We start from the raw sequence: 21,697 nt of genomic DNA on the forward strand, positions 1-21,697 counted from the left end.
TCTTCAAAGTGGTATTGATATTCCCACTTTTCTGATAAAGGACTTGTTGCTATTAAGAGGTTAAGTTATCTTGTTCAAGGTCATAGAGTTAGTGAATGGTAGATCCTGGATTTGAATGTTAGACTCCTTTTCTCCAAAGTCCTTGTATGCTCTACTTCAGTGCTGGACAATCCAGGAGCAGGCAGTCTTTAGAACTGAAGACTTGCATTAGGGATATTGCTCATGTGGTACTGGGTGATCAAGGCACTAATCTAGCGTCAACACCAAATTGTGGAGTTGGAAGAGGACCAAGCAAAAAACAAGTAGTGTCCCCTGACAGATTGCTAAGGCAGGATCTCAGACCCCCAAGAACAAGGTAGCGTCCCCAACTCCACAACAGGGCAAAGAAAGAATCTAGGGACAAGAAAGGACTTTATTGTAAGAGTTAAGATAGAAAGTCTGAGGCAAATAAGCAGCCTGAATGAGTCAATGACCCAGTGTATGGGGCAGAAGCTCCTCGTATTCTGACAGTGACATCTCCTGGAACCTAGCATGGAGCTGAATCAACAAAAGGATAAGGAAGGAGGAGGAGGTAAAAGGTTCCCTACTAAGAAGAGAGAAATATTCCAAAAGAATCCAGTTCTGGTTCACTAGCAGTTTTGGTGATCAGACCTGGTGTGTCTTCAAAGGATTTGAGAGATGAGCTTTGATGCCCTTCATTGTGCCTTAATAATCCCAAGAAATACGGGCTCTGTTTCATTCTTTGCATTAAAGAGGACTTTCCCAAGAGCTTCAGAGAATGCTCTGCTTCTTGGTATCACACATGAGTTAAACTGAACCTTCTTAATGCCCATCTTAACATAGTATCCTACAAAAACTGACATTCAAATAAGCACTGAAAAGTAATTTAAATATTTACTGAAATCTCTCGAAAGCACCAAAGAAGTATATTCAACTTTAAAGTATATTAAACTTTATATTAAACCTTATGGCACAAAGATCCTGAAGATCTTCTTCAACTCTCTTTCTCCTCAAAGTCCCACTCATTCCTAGCGCTCGTAACCAGCCCCCGGAGAACTGCTGGCTATTGCGTAATCACCTGGCTTTCCTCTGTTCCATTTTGCTTTCAAAGTGTCTCCCTCCACTGCCACCAAATAAACACACTCATTCATTCAGTCAACTGAACATCTAGTAAAGTCTTGATTTTGCACAGTTCCCAGTGAAGTGAGAGATGTATAAGGCATAAGCCCTGCTATCAAAGAACCTAGAATTAAATAGGAATGGTAGAACACACCCCGAAATTACTACAGTAAAATGTATTAAGTGATTGGTCCATAAAATGTGGATTAAGATCCAAGATATTCTGGAAGATTAACTAAAACCAACCACACAGTATAGTTACTGCTTATTCCTACTTCTATCCCTAAGATACACGTGCAATCGTCTTGTTCCCTTTCTCTTCGTACGTTCTAAACGTATTTCTCCAGTGATATCATCTTAAAGGAAAATGAAGTTAGATCAAAATGGACTTAAGTCCAGACTTGAAGGAAAAGAATGCACTAAAAGAGAAAACTAAGAACGTTTGCAAAAGAAAGAACCATCTGACTGATAGCCTTGTGAGAATAACCAAGGACCCTTAGGAATTTTATGTTATCAGTAGATCTCTCTGATCTTTTCTCTACAATGACGATCACCAAGATAATTTCTAAAAAATAATATGATCATGTCTCATTTAAAATGTCTCACTGTTTTTGAGATTTCTCCTTGTCCTTTGATTATGTCCAAATGCCTTAACATGGCTCAGAAGTTCATTTTTTTTTTTTTTTTTTTATTTGGAATACTGTGCATTTTAAATTTATTTATTTATTTATTTTTGCTGTGTTGGGTCTTAGTTTCTGTGCGAGGGCTTTCTCTAGTTGTGGCAAGCGGGGGCCACTCTTCATCGCGGTGCGTGGGCCTCTCACTATCGCGGCCTTTCTTGTTGCGGAGCACAGGCTCCAGACACGCAGGCTCAGTAGTTCTGGCTCACGGGCCTAGTTGCTCTGCGGCATGTGGGATCCTCCCAGACCAGGGCTTGAACCCGTGTCCCCTGCATTGGCAGGCAGATTCCCAACCACTGCGCCACCAGGGAAGCCCCAGAAGTTCATTTTTTAGTAGACTCCCTCCTCTCTCTCTAGCCACATATCGTATCACTCATCATTGCCAGCATATTCTCTGCTTCAGTCCTACTTAATCATTTGCAGAAATGGGTAACTTCTATATCCTGAGCTCACGCCATTCATGTCTTTATCGCATTGCACTGTAATTGCCTTTTTCCAAGATATTCACCTCCCAGATAATAAGCGCCATGCAGACATGGGCTAGTTCTACCGTATTCATCATTGTATCCCTCAGAGCCTATCTTAGTGCCAAGAAAGTAGTAAATATTTCATGAACATTGCTTGAATGAATAACTAAAAACATAAGGGCATCATTGCTTGTCTTGAGTTGGGTTCCTTGGAAACGTATTCTGAGATGAAGATTTTCATGCAGGAGGTTGATTGAGGAGTAGCTGAAGTAGGGCTTTACAGGAGATGTTGAACTGCAGTGTGGATCCAATAAGGAGCTCTGAAGCTGAAACAGTCCTTCGGAGTTTTCCCTACTAAAGGCACAAGGACCAGATCTTTGTACCCGTGGATCTACTATTTATCAACAGCTAAGCTGCCCTCAAGGAGGAAGTGTCAGCTCGGGTGATTCCTCTCACTTTGGCCAAGGGCAGTTCCTGAAATAGGACTCAGTTGTGAGTCCTCAGCATTAACCCTCCCAGCAGCAGAAAGAATGAGAGCTGTGGTCTTAGAGAGGAATGAAAACAATGCAAACACTGCAGTGTCTGCTACATTTCCCTTTAACCCGCAGCACAAGGCATGCATGACTCAATTCGCTAAACTCTGGAAGCGTCCCTCTGCCCTGAAACCCATCTAATGACACCCTCCACTGCTCAACTACCGGTGAAGTGAGCAACAGTACTGCCACCATCACATTCATCTATCCAGTGTGTATTTGTAGAGCACCTACTACATGCTAGGCATTATTCTAAGTATAGAGAATTCAGCAGTACATAAACCAGACAAAAAGATCCTGCCTTCACTGAGCTTTCATTCTAGAGAGAGACAATTAGAAAAGTAAAAAATGGAGCAGAGGTTGATAAATGCTACAAAAAAAGTAAAACAGAGGTGGAAAATAGGGAATGCCAACATTTGGGGGAGGCTGGGTATTTTAATAGTGAACAGAGTAATCAGGGAAGGCCTCACTAAGAAGGTGACATTTGAGCAAAGCCATTTAGATATTGGAGAAAAGGCTTTGCGGGTAGAGTAACAGGTGCAAAGGCCCTGGACTGAGAGCAAGCCTAGATGTTAGAAAATAACCGGAAAGTAAATATACCTGGAAAAGAGTGGAGAAGTAGACCCTAGTGGGAAATGAGGTCAAAGACAAATGAGGGGAGAAGGCATATTATAGGTCATTGTAATGACTTTGTCCTGTGCTCTCCATGAGCTCCAAGGTTGATGGTCAACAATGACTTTTGCATACTAGCGTCAGTTCCAAGAGTAGTAAGATTTTTGTCAAAGAATAGTCACTCCAGCCAAAGGGAAGGGGTGGATATCCAAGTTGATTTGTCAGTTGGCTTCATCATTTACCATTTTAACACAAGCTATAGCAGTGTAATTTCTTAGATTCCCTGATAAACAACTAGACCCAAAAGAGCCAACAAATCTGGCTCCATTGTTTCTTCATGGGACCCACTACCTTTAGAAATATAAGCCTATTTCATCAGTGCACTTAGGATACCCGATGTCCCTTGAGAAATAACTGGTTTTCGTTTATGATGAGCCAGAACACATGCACACGTGCGCACGCTACGCCATGCGTGCTGCCCTTCATCAGCTCAGGCTTTTGTTCATCAAAATGATAGCAAGTAGTGGCATAAAGCCATTCTCTGAGAAATAATTCATTACAGACAAATCATCCAAATGCCAGTTCTTCTGCCCAGAATGACCTTCAACAGGATAGACCCCGAAGACTCACCTGCAGCATTCAGTGGCGGTAACACAACATTAACTCCAACGATGCTTATTGCCTCGCCAGGCTGTCACTCTCTTTGGCTAATCCTTTTTACACCATTACTTTCTGAAGCTGACCTTTAATCCTCGTAATCAGAACGCAAACAGTTCAACAGCTTAAGGAGCTTTCTTTTAGGCTGTGGTGATGAGCTGGGTAACACCTCCCAAAACACCCCCGCCTTTTCAGGTAAAGCTAGAAGAGAAAGTTTGACCAAGGTCTTTGTATAGATCTGGGGCAGCCAGTCTATGGAAAAATTAATCAACTATAGAAAGAAAAAAGAAGCTTCTTGCAGGTATGAATTCCCGTCCACAGAAACAGGACGTGTGATGATTATCCATTTCTTTATTAAACCCACATAGCATGGCAAGAAATTTACCCCAGTCGTTATTGGAATTCACCCCAGGATTAGGCTGAGGTCTTAAGGACTCACCAAAGGCCGAGATATCAAGATGGGTCCACGCTAGGTACCACCCAGATGCCTCTTGTGCCAGCGTGCATTCCGCTGAAGCTCTTGGTCTCAGCTGCTACACGTACGTGATGTCTCAGCGTTTTTTTGCCGAGGGCTGGAACCCCAGTGTCCCGGTCCTAGCCTTTCAAAGCACATCACATGGCTACCTCCACAGAGGCCTGGTAGAGCTGGCTCTAGGCTTGGCCACAAAGAGGGCATGAGTCCTGGGCTCCTCCCATGTCACTCCCACTGTTGCCTCTGACTCAGTCTGACCTCTGACCTCAGCAAAGTTTGACCTCTCTCCCTCCAATTATCCTCAGAGACTGCCTCTCTCCTGTAGCTGCTCTAAGAGCATTTAACATCGCTCCAACATGTTTTACTTTTAAAAAATAAATGACAGGGAAGGAAAAGTCCTGCAAGAATCTTCTACTCTTGGTAGAGAACTCTGTGTGCAGGTTGGGTTGAGAGTAGGGGAAGAAGAACACAAATCAGCATCTCAGAATATTACCCTGCCACAGGTTGATTATTTTTTTTTATTTTTATTTTTTTCGGTACGCGGGCCTCTCACTGTTGTGGCCTCTCCCGTTGCGGAGCACAGGCTCCGGACGCACAGGCTCAGCGGCCATGGCTCACGGGCCCAGCTGCTCCGTGGCATGTGGGATCTTCCCAGACCAGGGCATGAACCCGTGTCCCCTGCATCGGCAGGCAGACTCTCAACCACTGCTCCACCAGGGAAGCCCCACAGGTTGATTATTTTATCTAGAACATTTGATTCCTTAAAGGAAGACTAGAGTGGGTGTCTGAGCTGTGGACATATGGAAGTGGAAAAGAAAAACTGGATATAGAACCTGACTCCTAAATGTAATGTTAGAAATTGCCTTAGCCTGGGTTTTCCAGAAAGCAGAGCCCAAGCAAAGGCTTGTGAAGACAGCTACTAAAAAGGGCACTCCCAGGAAGCTAGAGTGCCGGGCAAGGGGAGTGGCGCGGGGCAGAGGGAGGGCTAGTAGGAGCCACTATTGAGTTGCCCACCTGTTGTGACTGACTGTTCAGTCTCGCTGGATCATCGCCAAAGAGACCGGATAAATTTCATCTTGGCACCATCCATCTTGGAAGGGAGAAAAAGAGAAAGGTATCCACCACTTCCCACTGACTAAAACTCACCCCATGAGGTGTTAAGTCCTCCACAATGCCAGCTGTGCATGCCTGGGTGACAAGCACAGGACTGCAGGGTCCATGCCTGGACATCAGAGAAGCCCTGGGGCTGGAGTCAAGAGACCCTCAGGTGACACCTGTGTGGAGTTTGTTGGAACCCACAAACTCTGGTCACCTCAGAGATATCTGGAACCTGAAACAGAGGCTGAGACCATCTGAGGGAGTGCTGAAAGTGTGAGATACAGTAATGTATGACGGTACGCTATCGAAACTGTGAGTTTTAACAAACATATGAGGATAGCTTTATAAAATACATACTTTTTTTTATATATTATAAACACAATATATAGTATGCATAAATAATATATAAATAATATACTGTATAAATATATAGAATTATATATTTAGAATAAATCCAAAAATATATAGTATATAATGATATGCAATATATAAACAATATATTTATTATATATTACTTTCTAAATCTAAATTAGCATTGTCTCTATCAAAGTTGCCATTTTTTATTTATTCATTCATTCATTTGGATTTGTTTGTTTTTTTTAATTGAAGTATAGTTGATTTACAATGTGTTAGTTTCAGGTGTACAACAAAGTGATTCAGTCGCATATGTATGTATATATATATACACATATAAATGTGTATGTGTGTATATATTCTTTTTCAAATTCTTTTCCATTATAGTTTATTACAAGATAGTAAATATACTTCCCTGTGCTATACAGTAGGTCCTTGTTGATTATCTACTTTATATATAGTAGTTTGTATTTGCTAATCCCAAACTCCTAATTTATCCCTCCCCCACCCCCTTCCCCTTTGGAAACCATAAGTTTGTTTTCTATGTCTGTTAGTCTGTTTCGTAAATAAGTTCATTTGTATCATTCTTTTAGATTCCACATATAAGTGATAGCACATGATATTTGTCTTTCTCTGTCTGCCTTACTTCATTTACTATGATAATCTTTAGGTCCATCATTCATTCATTTCTATTTGTTGGGTTTCCACTCTAGCAGTGAACAAAACAAGTAAAGCTCTTGTTCAAGGATGATAGTGTTAGAAAAAATATTTGTGAAACTTCTAAAATTACCTTAAATGTCAGCATTGAATTCTTTGAATATCTTTAATCATTTAAAATCTTGCTTTTTGTGTATCTATTTGACTTCTTGTGAATTGCCAGGAGCAAAAATATTCAGATCAAGAAATGGTGGGAAGACAACTTGAGTTGTAAAGATATTAGTCAAAACAGAGACACCAATATAAAAAAATGTGATGGGTTTCTCATAGGATTTGGAAGTAGACTCATCTAGAAAATGCAAAAATTATTAAATGGAGTATGTGCATTTTAAAAACTAGTGTTTGCTTATATTTTCTGAGACTTAACCTCTTTTTAATGTGAGAAGCACTACTTTGGAAGAGAGGGCAAGGTAAGTGCTAAGTTTCTTTCTTTGTAATCTTCCCTCTTATTCTAGGACGTATCAGGAAGCTATGACAATCCTAAGAATGCTGACATTTTTCTCACTTAAGAACAATGATAGAAATAAAAGAGATTTCTTCTCCTTTCTCAAAAAGTATACAAGCAACTTTATATTCTTTTTCTAAAATGGAGAATAGCTTGAATTGGAGACTCCAGATGACAGGTTATTACCTTTGCCAAAACAAATTTTAACAGAGATAATCTACCAGAAACCCCCAAAATACTCTAAAATTTGAAGTGGAATATAATAACAGCTTTAAAAATTATATCCAGGGTATTTCATGCTCACCAGTCATTCTCTTGGTCTTTTCCACAATATCAGTATGCACTTTGAACAGTATATTTGAGGATCTTTAAAATTATATGCTCTCATTCTACAAATGAGGAAATGAGGGCCCAGAGAGAAGATGAATCTTAGTTCCATAAGAAGATAAAGATGAAGTTGCTCAATTAATTAGACTGTGGAGAGTCTGTAATACAAGGGTTCAACTCCTGGTCCAGGGATTTTCCTTATATACAGTTTCTTACAGGAGGGAACATTAAAATAACTTAAACATACTTTATCTATTTCCATACAAAGCCAATTCAATTTCCTAGAGCAATTCAGCTCTTTCTGAAGTTTGCTTATGCCCATTATTTCATTGCTCAGACAAACAAACAAAATCCTTTTAACCAGTCTCTGTAGATAACAACTTACTGATCACAAATTTTTACTCAGGCATACCATTAGGGACCTCATCTCCAACCCTTACACTACCCACCACCTCAACAGATTCCCAAAACACAGAGTATTCAAATCAGAACTATTATGCCAAATATGGTTTTCTCCATCTCATTACATATATAGATATATTAATATTTTATATTAAAACTAGAATATACTCTTTTGAATCTTTGTTCGCCCACTTATTCAACAAATGTTAAGGCCTTACTTAATGTGTCGGGCTCTGTTGTAAATATCATCAGCATTTCTCCAAATGACAAAATGCAGTTCTGCAATACTGCTTCAAATGGCTGCATGATATAATGCTGCATGATATTCCATTATTTCATTTTACCAAAGTTTATTTAACAAGTTTCCCATTATTGAAGCATATGATGCTGATAATCTACCACTCCATGTCTTCCGGGACAAGATGGCATCTCTGAGAATTCTTGTCTTCTAGGTCAAAATGCTCCAGCCCTTCTTTTCTTATATCCATTAACTTATTTTGATAGAATCTTGAAGAAGGGTATGAAGCAGCAATGAGCCCTCACTTTTATCTAAGTGAGGCAACAGAAGCATTCATTATTTCTTCAGTTAGTCATTCAACCAGAATTCAAGTCCCTTCGTCAGGTCAGGTACTGTGATGGAGCAAGCAGTAGAGAGATAAATAAAGCACAGATACTTTACTACAGAGTATCACAATCAGAAGACAACCTTTGCTGAAGTTAGACATCTATTCTCCAGGTGAACCAGAGCAAAGACTAAGCTAACTTTACCAATGTCTAGTCTAGAATGTAACTCTAATTTGTGTGTTTTACTCTGCACAGCTCTTTTGTTCAGTTTTAGGATTTGTATTAGTTTTCCACTGCTGCATAATGAATTACCCTAAAACTTAGCAGCTTAAAGCATCAAACATTTAACATCTCACATTTTCTGTGGGTCACGTATGTAGGAGAAACTTAGCTGACAATTCAGGCTCAGAGTCTCTACAGCTAGGGCTACATCATCCAAAGGATGGCTGGGACTGGAAATCCCACTTCCATGAGGGCTCACTCACATGACTGTTGGCAGGAGGTCTCATTTTCTTTCTGGTTGTTGGCAGGAAGCTCCATTCCTTGCCACATGGACCTCTGCAGAGGGCTGCTTGAGTGTTCTCATGTCATAGTATCTGTCTTCCTTTAGAGCAAGTAATCCAAGAGAGAGCAAGGTGGAATCCACAGGGTTTTTTTATGACCTAGTCTTGGAACTACCATCACTTCTGCAATATGTTATTGGTCACAGACCAACCCTGGTACAGTATAGGGATGATACAAGGGTGTGAACACTAGGACAGAGGGACCACTGGGGACTATCTTAAATGCTGACTTAGAGGCTTTAGCGATTGAAAAATTCCATGAGCCCCAAAACTCAGGAAAATGCTAAGAATATTATATTCGTTTTAGTAGCGTATTTCATATGAAGATCACAGAATGGATACAAACTGTCCATAGCTTCATGAGACATAATAGGAAAAAAATCTATAAAACAAGAGAGAAACTTTGAGATTATTTTTCTAGTTTTCTAATTTGACCTGTATTTCAGTGCACCTGATGAGATGAAAATAAAAAAAGAAATTAAACCAGCCACTTCTCTAAATAGGGCCAGAGACAGACTGCCACTTTAAGAAAGATTTTCCTTACTACAGAAAAAGATTGCTGAGAGGCCCACCTTGTTTCATAAATGGTAAGGCATGTAGGTACCCAGAGTCCTGGAGAAAATGTGTAACAGGACCTCTTATTTTGCGTGGGTGTCTTCAAAGACCCCCACATCTCTTCTGCTTTGCAGAGATTGGGCAGGGTTATATTCATATTGCCCAGAGATTCCAGGGGAGATCTGCTTAGAAAAAGATATTAAAACTCTAACCCCGTTACCCAAAAGTGAAGGAAACCTGTCTAGAGAGACCAAGTGATTCTGACAAATGCTCAAAAGTAGGAAGGGCAATGAGACTCCAGAACTGCAATAACTATGAGGGCAGACACTGGTACTGGATGGGTGAGAAGCTGTGTGGGAGCTGCGTCTCTGTGCCTATGAGCCGGCAGCACTGCCTGTTACCTGTTCTCTGCCCTCCAGGGAACAGTCTCTTACCTTGGGAAAATGAATGGGAGTAAAACAGCAGTGTTGAGAATGCTGAGTGGTCCTTTGAGTAATGTAACGCTGGGGAGTGAGACTGTCCCCTGTGGAGGAGCACTGTGGGGGGCTGGCCACATGGTGCCTGAGAATTGAGGCAGAGGACAGAGATCAGAGATGTCAAGGGGCTGACTCTAAATGAGTTTGAAGCTCTGGATCCAGTCATGCCTGAAGACCAGAACGTATCAGTATGAATGAGATGATGGAGTGTCTAATCTGTTTGAGTTAGTTTTCTTTCTTGTTTTTTCTTTCTGTGAACTCAGGTCCACAAAATTGGATTAATCATGGTCGTTGGTTCATGACAACAGTTAATTCAAGCATAATCCTCTTTCAATTATTTTAATAGTATAATGAATACTCACAATTCTTCACCCCAAAGAAGAATTATAACCTAATGTCAGTGTTAGGGGTTGAATTGTGTCCTCCTATAATTTATATTTTGAAGTCCTAACCCCCAGTTCCTCAGAATGTGACCCTATTTGGAAATAGCATCATTCCAGATATAATTAGTTAAGATGAGGTCATTAGGGTGGGCTCTAATCCAAAATGACTGGGGTCCATTTAAAAAGGGGAAATCTGGATCCAGAGTCAGATACACATAGAGGGAAGGCACTCATCTACAAGCCAAGGAGAGAAGACTGGATAGATCCTTTTCTCATAGCACTCATAAGTACTAACATTGATTTTGGATTTCTAGCCTCTAGAACCATGAGACAATAAATTTCTGTTGTCTAAGCCACCTAGTTTGTGGTACTTTATGAAGGCAGCTATAGCAAACTGATACAATCAGTAACTTATATTTACTAACATGCTGCTCTCCATTCCATCCTCCTGCCTTCCCTTTAGAATTAACATGTTCTGAACTGTGTGTGTGTGTGTGTGTGTGTGTGTGTGTGTGTGTGTGTGTGTGTACATACATAATTGAGCCACTGAACTAGAGCCAGCAGCTGGCTACCCCAAGAATTCACATTATGCAAGAAAAATAAACATTTATATATTTAAGTCACTCTTAGGGTTTCTGTTACTTGTGGCCAAAATCATTACTGATTAATACAGAGATGAACTGGATTTCCTGGTAAAGTGCATGTAGAAGGGTCTGAGAATTGCATTTGGAACTCCACCTGTAGAGGAGAAAAGATTTAAATATTCAGATTGCTAAGTATAGAGTTAAATGTCTCAACTACTTATACATAGGTAAACTGAGGCTCAAGGAAGAACAGTGATGTATCCATGGTTCTGTATCTGGGAGGGACTAGCCTTGGGTAAAGGACTAATACGTGCACACATTTTTTTAGATCAAAACTGAGTCTGGTAATGGTAAATACAGACTTCTCCCAATTCCCAGCTCTACAACTTCAATGGTGTTATTCCCACCTTAGCTTTCAATTCACTAGACTTAGTTTTATCTCAATCTGCCTTCCACTTGGCCAAAAGCATCTCCCACAACCCAAAGTTATAGATCACCTTCATTACTCTTTCCTGTTATGAAGCAATAGTGACATTCTTGGACGAGCACTCTGTGAAACAGCTGTTTCAATTAAGTGCCTCTCAGGTATTTGAAGAAAATTATAACTGCTGATGATGGCTAGGTGCTATGTATGAGATCTGACTCCCTGTTCTATCCTTTTCTTTTCCTTTTATATTACAAATATCCTTCACCCCACAAGCAAGCTTACAGTATTCTGGTGCGCGTGTTCTTGGAAAATAATCTGCTGAGAAAGATGACCAAGAAATGGCACTGGATAAAAAAATGACCTAATCACTAAAGGGATAAATCTGGAATGCTCAGCTTTGTTAATGGGAGGCAAAAAGTATCATCCCTCTGCCTAGACCATACCTGCACGTTCTTCTAATTAAGTTCCCGTTCAGTGGCCTCAACAAAGCTGCATTCTGTTGTCTCTTAACTCAGTCTCCAAAGTGCTGGAGAAGACTTTATGCTACTCAATTGCCACAGCAAAAGTGATGGAAATCATTAGTAGTTCTGATAGTGTAAGCATTAAGGTTTGGATCACTGCTTTGGGATATTGTTTCTAATGAAACAATGGTTTGCTAAGCTGCAACTATTCAGTATAACAACACAAAGAACAAATTTCTACACGTGGACAGTTGCTGGTACCTGCACCAGGAGTGGAGTTGGCAATATGTTATGCCTCAAAAGTCTACACTAATGGGTTAGAGTCAATATATGCAAATATACCTTAAAGAGGGAATGGTTCCAAGCCAGTAAGACTGAACTATTAGGAGGATAAATATATTAACAAATCCTTAGAAATGATGTCAATCAAGAGAGGGGATGGTCTGAAATGGAAGCATAAACCCAAAGAATAACAATAAGTGTTGAATTGCCTAACCTAATTTGACCAGGGGAGAGGAGTCTTAACCAGTGGGCCTTCAGTATTAGGATTTCACTGCAAATGCCTGAATAGAGATGAAAACATCAAGCTAATTTACCCTATGCCATTTATGTTAACTACCTCCCCTTTTTCTGATTTGATCCTAAACAGCCAATTTCTAATTTTTTAAATTGAACTATCATTGACTTACAATACTGTGTTAATTTCTGCTATACAGCAAAATGATTCAGTTATATAAATATATACATTCTATTTTTATATTCTCTTCCATTATGGTTTATCACAGGATATTGAATATAGCTCCCTGTGCTATACAGTAGGACCTTGTTGTTTATCCGTTCTATATATACTAGCTTGCACCTGCTAATCCCAAACTCACACTCCATCCCTCCCCCACCCCCCCTCCCCTTTGGCAACCGCAAGTGTGTTCTCTATGTCTGTGCGTCCTCAACAGCCAACTTCTTGATAATATGACTGCCCATAGAGATCTTCAAACAGGGGGAAAATATGCCAACATAAATACTATAGTCCACAAGACAGGATATTTCCAAATATAAGTTAATAAATAAGGATTCTAATTTTCTGGGTTTGTATATTGATATCCGCTAGTGTAGTTAGGGCGAGTCTTCCCCCTGAAAACACATCTACCTTCAGTGGAAGGAAACCCAGTTTTATAGACCTGTGAGGCTGAAGTCTGTGGCAGACTCAACATGGTAACATCACCCTATAAGGCATCTCCACGTGGCTATGCCCACCCCTCGTCGGCTGGCTTTTGAGTTGAGGGTGAACCAAATTCATGGAGGTGAATCCTGGGGCTCCTATATTTCCTGCTCAAGTCTTGCAGGAGTAACATTCCTGTATCAGAATGATACATTTGCAAATGTTTTGATCAGGCTAGAGCTTGAATGAACATCTATTTCATCCTCTTGCCTTCAGTTAAGCAATCAACAGGTTTTCACCCAGTAGGCACCAAAAAGGAAGATGTCCATCAAGAATTCCCTGAAGGCAAATGCCATTGTTTCCTTTCAATTCCAAGTGGCCAGATCAGAAGAGTTCTATGAAAGTACAAAAGACAGCAGCTTGAGAGTCTTTCGCTGAAGGCACCTACCCCACCCTTAATTGTCGAATGCAGATAAGGACTGGTAAACATTTGAAAATGGGTTCTTTACTGCTCTGTGCACTGAGCGATGGGAAAGAGCAATGAAGGAGGCAAGGTGGCGCAGAGATAGGACTATGGTCTAGGAGTTCGAATGCCTGAGCTTGAGTTTTGGCTCAATAGCTCCAGCAGGGCACGACTTCCATCCTGTCTTTTCACCTTACTCCCCTCCATTGTTGAAGCATAGCACAGGACTATATGAGATTGGAAGTCCCCTCCAGGGCTAACAAGAGAGGAAGATGCTGCCTAGAGAGAGCATTTGACTTTGGACCCTACTGCAACATAATTCCTCAGACTTCTCAGGATGTTTGCAAGTGAGTCGGGAGATGGTCGAGCATCTGATTGAACCAGGCCTCCCTAATTCATACCCCAGCCATTCCTTCATGCCAAAGTAAGGTTTCCACTCACATTTGTGGGAGGGAAGGTGATGACTAATTTGTATCATTTGGAGACTGCAGATGTTGTCACCTGATACTTGCCTTAAGCTGAGGGAGTCTCACCTCTAGCTAAAGATGTCTGCAGGGTTGTCATTCTCAGATGTTGCTATTTCTGCTGGTCACCCACTAAGGATGCAGAGACTTCAACTGACTGCACGATCACTAAACAGCACAGATCTATTGATGCTGATGGCAGCTGGGTAAGGACCTGAAGCAATGGCAGAGGTGCTGTGAAAGGGACAGCAAATTGAGACATATAGTGAATGTGGGAGATTAGGATGGACCAAGAAGCTTCAACAGGGATCTTGAGCAGAGATGCCTCACTGACAGAACCTAGGGAGTAAAGTACCTACTCCCCAAGTCGCTGCTACAGGGTTTACCAGCAAAGTTAATAGCAACATTTTCTATAGCAATCATGTTATAAGAAACACACCAGCATCAAACAGCAGATATGACATCTGAGAAGGTTTGTTGGCAGAGAAATACCTACCATTTACTAATTTGTCTTGCTCTGAGCAAATGAAAAATTAAGCCAAGTCCAGGGATCAGCTAATCTTTCAGCAAAGCCATACATTAGGCATTCATTTTCCTCTCAGCACTTAGAAAATAAAAGACGGTATTGAAAAGGAGGCCTTGCATGAGACGTGCATGACCCTGAGATACAATGAACTTGACTGAGGCAAATGTTGCCCTGAGTTTGCAGAACAACATCACATGTATAGATGTGCAAACATATGTGCATGTACATAAAAAGGATAACACATGCTTAAAGAAAAAGCCATTCCCCAGCACGGAAAGAAATAATTTCTCAACAGAAAAAGCAGACACCATGATGGCAAGAGTCCCTTGCAGAGACAAAGCTGCTATACTTATTCTTGTAAGGATTGGGCAATAAGTACAACTACCTACTATATTTTAAGTCAAAAATGATTAAGATGATTGGAGTTTTCTGGGATGATGCAAGCACACATTCAAGGGGCCATCTGGTCAGTGGATGCTTTCTGGTCCAAGCTGACTGTACCTAAGTTAATGGCAAGTCCTTTTATAGATTTTGCTACTGTTTCATGTTATATCAAATAAGGACCCCTGATGACAAGAGCATAGTATTATGGAATGGGATATAATGACAACCTACAGATTGAAGGGGGGTGGCTTCCATTTTGGAAGGGATGGTTACTACCCACCAGATTCAAAGTGGATGTGGCAGATGGAAGAAAAGGGAATAGGTTCCTTGCCTGTGGGGTTCAATGAATGGACAGAGCTGCCTTGCCAACGAGCTGAATGGCTCAAGATAACTTGGCAGGCCTCTGCCAGAATAATCACTAAGAGGGCATGAAAAAAATAGAGTGAAAATTTTAATTTTGGGGGAAATTTTATATCTAATGAATCTGAAAAAATAATAAGTGATGAAGCTGTGGATATCAGCCCTTTTTAGTATTTTATATATGCATCATTTTTAATAAAATAGACAATTAAACATTATCAGTGCTTCCTATGCAGGCATTTTAGGGGAGAAAATGTTTCCTTCTGTCACCCTGAACTTCAGGAAAGAAAGCTCCGCTCAGGAAGCTTTGGGTTTTTTGTTAGTTTATTTATTTATTTATTTTATTTTGGAATTGAAGTATAGTTGATTTACAATATTGTGTTAGTTTCAGGTGTATAGCACAGTGATTCAGGTGTACCACACAGGAATATTTATATATATATATTTATATACATATATATATATGTATATAAATATATATATGTATAAATATATATATATGTATTCCTTTTCAGATTCTTTTCCCTTATAGGTTATTACAAAATATTGAGTATAGTTCCCTGTGCTATACAGTAGGTCCTTGTTGTTTATCTAGTTTATATATAGTAGTGTGTATCTGCTAATCCCAACCTCCTAATTTATCCCTCCCCCCATTTTAATATGCCGTGTCAATGTATAGACTTGTTCTTTTTAAAGTACATATGTGGGCTTAGCCTATCTCTAATTACATGGTATGAGTTATTAGTGATCCTTATTTAGATTTTTTCTAATTTAACGAATGACAGCTCTGGAACTTAGTACTCTCAGAGGTCTATCATAAATATCTCCTGCATTGACTATACTCTTTGTCATGATTAAAACTCAGTATTTTGGATGGCTGTCTCTAAGTGTGATCCTCAGCTAGAAAAAAGATGTAGGAATGTAGACACTTTCAGAAGTCTCTTTCTAGGAGGGACGCATTCCACGCTTCAAAGATACCTAGTATTTTATAGCTTGAGACTGTAAATTACCTAATCCAACTCTTTCGTTCTATAGATGAAGATGTTTCAGTTATGGGACATATAAACAGTAATGTCATGAGGCTACCCTCCTTCCCTGATACAGTGTTCTTTAAAATAATGTCTTGTTTCAAAGTGATACCTGATCATTAAAATAGTATAGAAGAGTTACTAATAAACAACAATATAACACCCATTTTGACCCAACCCAACCCCAATTCTGCTACATAGAAGATCATCTTCCAAAATACTTAACTCTAAATATCACCCTAGTAACTGGATTCCTTGATTCCTTGACTTTAGGAATTATTCATTGACTTCTTATTAAGATAGATAAGGATTTAGCTTTCAGAGAAGAAATACATGGTTTCTTTATCATATTCCTTAAACTTTCTTTTCTAATGCTTAGAAATGACTCCATTCTTTTTCTTGAGGGTACTCAGAGCTTGTTGACTTCCTACATAAAACAGATCGATTGCTTTCAGGGCCTATTCAAATGTCTTTCAGACTATGATTTCATTTCATTGGACTCTATCATTCAGTTCCCAGGCCAAAAAATCCAGAAACCACTCTAGTTAATTAAATCAGGGAGGAATGAATTTCCTCTTGAGGTAATTCATTACTAAAGTATTGGAAAGACAGAAGGAGTAAGAGGAAGAAGGTGGTATTACCCAGAGACAGTAACTGCAGTAAACACCACCGCCCTTGCAGAAACACCAGAGTCCACACTTCCCTCTACCACTGAGAAGAAGCCCATAGCCTCCAATACCTTGATGCTCTAGGAACATATGCTCTGCAGATGCTGTTGGAAGTTCTACCAACATGGCTGGTGCACTTGTATTAAAGCTACTGAAGCCACTGCCAGAATCACAAGGTCTTCTACCTTCCTCCTATCTCCTAATTGCATTCAAAATTCTCCCACAGGATAGGGCTCCCCTGGTGGCGTAGTGGTTGAGAGTCCGCCTGCCGATGCAGGGGACGCGGGTTCGTGCCCTGGTCCGGGGGGATCCCACGTGCCGCGGAGTGGCTGGGCCCGTGAGCCATGGCCGCTGGGCCTGCGCGTCCAGAGCCTGTGCTCCTCAAGGGGAGAGGCCACAGCGGTGAGAGGCCCGCGTACCGCAAAAAAAAAAAAAAAAAAAAAAAAAATTCTCCCACAGGATAAAATAAATTAGAACCCAGCTAACAATGGAGTCTCAAAAAGGTAGTTTTCAGGCTCTCAGGCCCAGAAATACACAGGAGAGTACGGAAAATCAGTGTGTAGCTGAGAGCCAACAAACCATTTCTGGAGCAGACTTTGGATTAGTTTAGGCTGACATCTTCATGTTTTGGTGTAAAAACTTCTGATTTCTCAATGAATTCCTCAGAAAGTATGCCTAAAAGGCAAACATTCTGAGTCTCTGCGTGTCAGAAAATGCTTGGATTGTGTCTTCACGTTTGATTGATAGTTTGGTTAAGTACAAAATTCTAGGTTCAAAATTGTTTTCATTTCAAATTGGTAGGCATTGCTCCATTGTCTTCTAGAATCATGTACACCTCTTGAGAAGTATGCGTCTAGTTCTTATTGCAGGGTGTTTTTTACCATTTTTCTCTCTGGACAAAACAATTCCTCAAAACCAATTCTTCCTCAGACTATGTTTTAAGTGTATTCAGTTCTCTCCTCTGAGAGAGATCTGCCGTCACCCTGGAACAGACCCACTAAATCACTCAACTGGATTATTGCAATAGCTTCCTAACTGCTGTTTCCATTCTTGGACCCACTTCCCAAGAATATATTATCCAGAGTTATCCTTTTAAAATATAAATCAGTTAATGTCATCCTTCTAATTAGAATAATTCGGTGGTTTCCTGTATCAATTAGCTTTTGCTGCATAACAAATTACCCTGGAAGTCAGTGGCCTGAAACAACAAATATTTGGATTTCTCTTGCAGTTTTGTGGGTCAGTGAGAAGTATTTCTGGCCTGGTTGAGTTTGTTTGAAGCTGGATGGTCAAAAATGATCTCACTCAGATGTCTGGCTGTAGGTAAACTAGGTGGTCTAGAGGGGGAGGGGTGGCACCTAAGTTGAATTAGCTCATCATTGCTCCATGTGGCACTGCATCTTCTAGTGGGCTTCTAGCTTACCATCTTCACAGGGCAGTCTCAGGGTTCCCTAGGCATCTGAAGAGAGCAAGCATCGATGTACAAATGCTCTTCAGGTTTTTGCTGGCATCACGGTTACTAATATCCCATCACTTAAAGCAAATCACCTGACCAAATTTCACAATCATTGTGGTCCAGTAGATCCATGAAATCATGTGGAAGTCAAACGCAGTAAAATGTCCTTCTATCAATGCATGGATACTTCCTTTACTAGAGATTTTCCCAGGTAACTCTAATCTTCATTACTTCAGTCACCCATCACTGCTATGCCAAAGGCTGAAGATATACATATGGCTAAGACATAGTCTCTGGTTTTAGGAGGCCCCTGGAGTGAGGCAGCCACACACCATCAGTCTGTGATTAAGATAATTAAAGAACCTACCTGAATTGAAAAAGACAAATGAACAAACTGCAAGTCACCATATCACATTTGATGAAAACTGGCAAACACACTTAGACAAACTCTGGCAAAAATTTTGCATTTTAACCATAAGGGGAAGAAAAACCCTTTAAGTATAAGGAAAATTAACAAAAAGAATCATCAAAGGAGAAAGAAACCAGGTTGACCTAAAATTTCTCTGAAATGTTATATGCGATAATTCATGGGAGCAGTATCTACGGTTTTGGAAAGTTGTGACCTAAGAATTTTTCCCAAATAGTCTGTCTTTAAAGAGAAAAATCCCTCAGATTTAAAAGGACCTTCCTTTAAAAAAAATTACTTTAGTATTCATGCTGCTTAATGGAGAAATGAAGTCATATTAGGAATTCTAGAATGGAGAATTCAAGTTATAAAAAGACTTGAAGGTCATACCTTGCTGTTTAGCCTATAAACTCAAGATCCATTTAAATTATATTGATATATTGTCAGGTGGATACTACAGCCTGGGGCAAGGATGTGGCCTGTATTCTGCTGTTCTTTATTTCTACTTCCACTCTTTTCTTACGGAAGAAGAATTTTTTTTTTTTTTGGTATTTAATCTTTATTTACAGGACACTGCAAGATATGAAATTCCACATAGAAATAGGAAACCCATTGAGAGGAGAAGCTTCATACAGTATGTACAGTTTGGAACTGTTCAAGTATAGTTTCTTTGTAAAAAGTGCTACAATAACAAACCATGTGTAAAGAGTTCTTAGTAGAGAAACAGTAAGACAAACTTCTACCAGACACAGTACACAACAAACAACTTTATGCCTCAGATGTACAGTCTAAAAGCTGAAGGTCCCAGCAGTGCCATCCTGAACTTGGAACGTATACCCTTCAGAGGTAGTTTCTGGCATTTTGATCTGCCTCTTCCTCCACAGAGAAACACTTCTCAATCAAGTTTAATGAAGCTTTGTACACAGACTCATGTTCATGGTCTTGTAGAGCTTCAGTTTTGTCCAAACCTCCACATTCTTCAATCCTTATACTAAGTTTCTCAGTTTCCCCTAGTTTCTCAGCAGCGTGAAAGATATTTGAGATGGCGTCCAGAGTAACCAGAATAATTTTGGTGTCTTTCGCAGTTAGGAGGTTCATCAACGGTTCTATTACGCCACAATGAACAAGGTATACGATCTGCTCAACTGTTCCACCCCTTGTGTAGTTGGTCACAGCCCATACAGCTTCCTTTTGTGTCTTAAAGTCGGCCTTAGAGAGAACGCCAACAAGGAACGGGACTAAGCCATGATGTACAACTTGCTGTATCTGGTCCCGGCAGCCAGCCGTGATGTTTGACATCATCCACGTAGCTTCCTTCTGAATGTTAGTTTTGGAGTTTGTTCGCAGGCTGGGAAAGATGGCAAGTACTCCTGCATCTATTACAACCTGAGTCTGTTCATCTGTCCCAGTGATGATATTCCTTACAGCTCTTAGCGCGGGAGTCACAATTGGCAATTCAGTAGCTCCTAAAAGCTTCACCAGTTGAGGTACAACCCCCGTTTTCACAACCATTTCAATCCGTTCATTTGGACCATCGGTAAGGTAGGAAATAGCCCAGCAGGTATCAGCTAAAACTTCTGGATCATCGTGTTGCAGGAGACGAACTAAAGTAGGAAGAATTTGCTCAACAGCATCTAAGCGGGGCGGGGGGGGGGGGGGGGGTGCAGGATTCTTGTTGCGACAAAGATTTGAAAGTGTCCAGGTAAGATTACGTAAGTAAGCACATGTTAAGATGACAAATCAGGAGCCGCCAAAAGTGCCAACAGCGGGTCAACTGCACCGTACTTGATAACCAAGTCTCGGAAAACCAAGCCATCACCTGCAATGTTTCCTAGAGCCCATACAGCTTGTTCACTGATGTGAGTGTGGGGAGATGCCAACAGAGAAATGAATGCTGGGATAGCACCTCCATCTACCACAGCCTTGGTCTGTTCTGATGTCCCGGAAGCAATGTAAGTGAGGACCCAAGAAGATTCAAACTGAATGGGACTACAATCAGTTCTGCCCAAGAAGGACGCAAATTTTGGAATCAAACCAGCCCGGATTATGCTGTCTATAGGGGGCTGTTTCTCCCTGGAAAGCAGTTTCCTAGCAGCTTTTGTACCTTGGAGCTGGCTTTGCAAATTGTTGCTATTTGTGCCTTTGACAATGTCATCAACAGACCAATTTACAGTGCCCTGGTTGTTGCGGTTTTCCTGCAGTGGAGAAGCAGCATCATCTGGAAAAGAGCTGACATTTCTCCTTTTCAGCATCTGGTCACTCTTCTTAGCTTTCCTGAGCTCCACACTAACTTCTGTTCGGTGCCGCCTCATTCCTGGACTGTCTTTCCCCTTGTTCTTGAATCTGTTAAGGCGGGCAGCTGGTGAATTAGCATTCTCATTGGTGGACATGGTTATGAGACAAAGGGAGAAAGCTACACAGCCGGCTCAAGCTTCCACAGGAGGCGGTGCGGGGCGCACAGGCTGCGGATCGACTGCGCTCAAGACGTCCACCACGGTCAGCCCAAGGATGGTGTGGTAAGGAAGAAGAAATATTTTCATTAGCAATATTCTTCCTTCCACCCTTCAAAGGGCATATCTTAGCATCTCTGATGTATGTTTAAAACAACTGATACAACCCATCTAAAATGGTTATTTACATAGTTTAGACACTGCCAGGATGATTAATGAACAACTTTTTTCCTGTTGTACTAAAGCAGAATTGTGCTCATTCATTCATTCATCCATTCATTCATATGTCAGTTTACTCAACAGATAGTTATTTAGTGCCTCTTTTTGCCTGTCACTGTGTTACTCGCTGAGCGTGAAATGGTGAAAATAACAGACAATTCTTTGCTTCATAGCATGTATGAATATCAGTAAGATAAGAAAAATCTCTTCAAGTTCAT

At 40.6% G+C, this 21,697-nt stretch overlaps 1 pseudogene; it reads right to left on the reverse strand.

Moving 5' to 3' along the window:
- Positions 1 to 19,560: 19,560 nt before the first annotated feature.
- On the reverse strand, positions 19,561 to 21,313 carry LOC113620245 (importin subunit alpha-1 pseudogene; annotated as a pseudogene).
- Positions 21,314 to 21,697: the final 384 nt, after the last annotated feature.

The sequence above is a fragment of the Aethalodelphis obliquidens genome, unplaced genomic scaffold, assembly GCF_003676395.1.
Source record: "Aethalodelphis obliquidens isolate GAN/ISIS:26980383/991018 unplaced genomic scaffold, ASM367639v1 scaffold7, whole genome shotgun sequence".
NCBI lineage: Eukaryota > Metazoa > Chordata > Mammalia > Artiodactyla > Delphinidae > Aethalodelphis > Aethalodelphis obliquidens.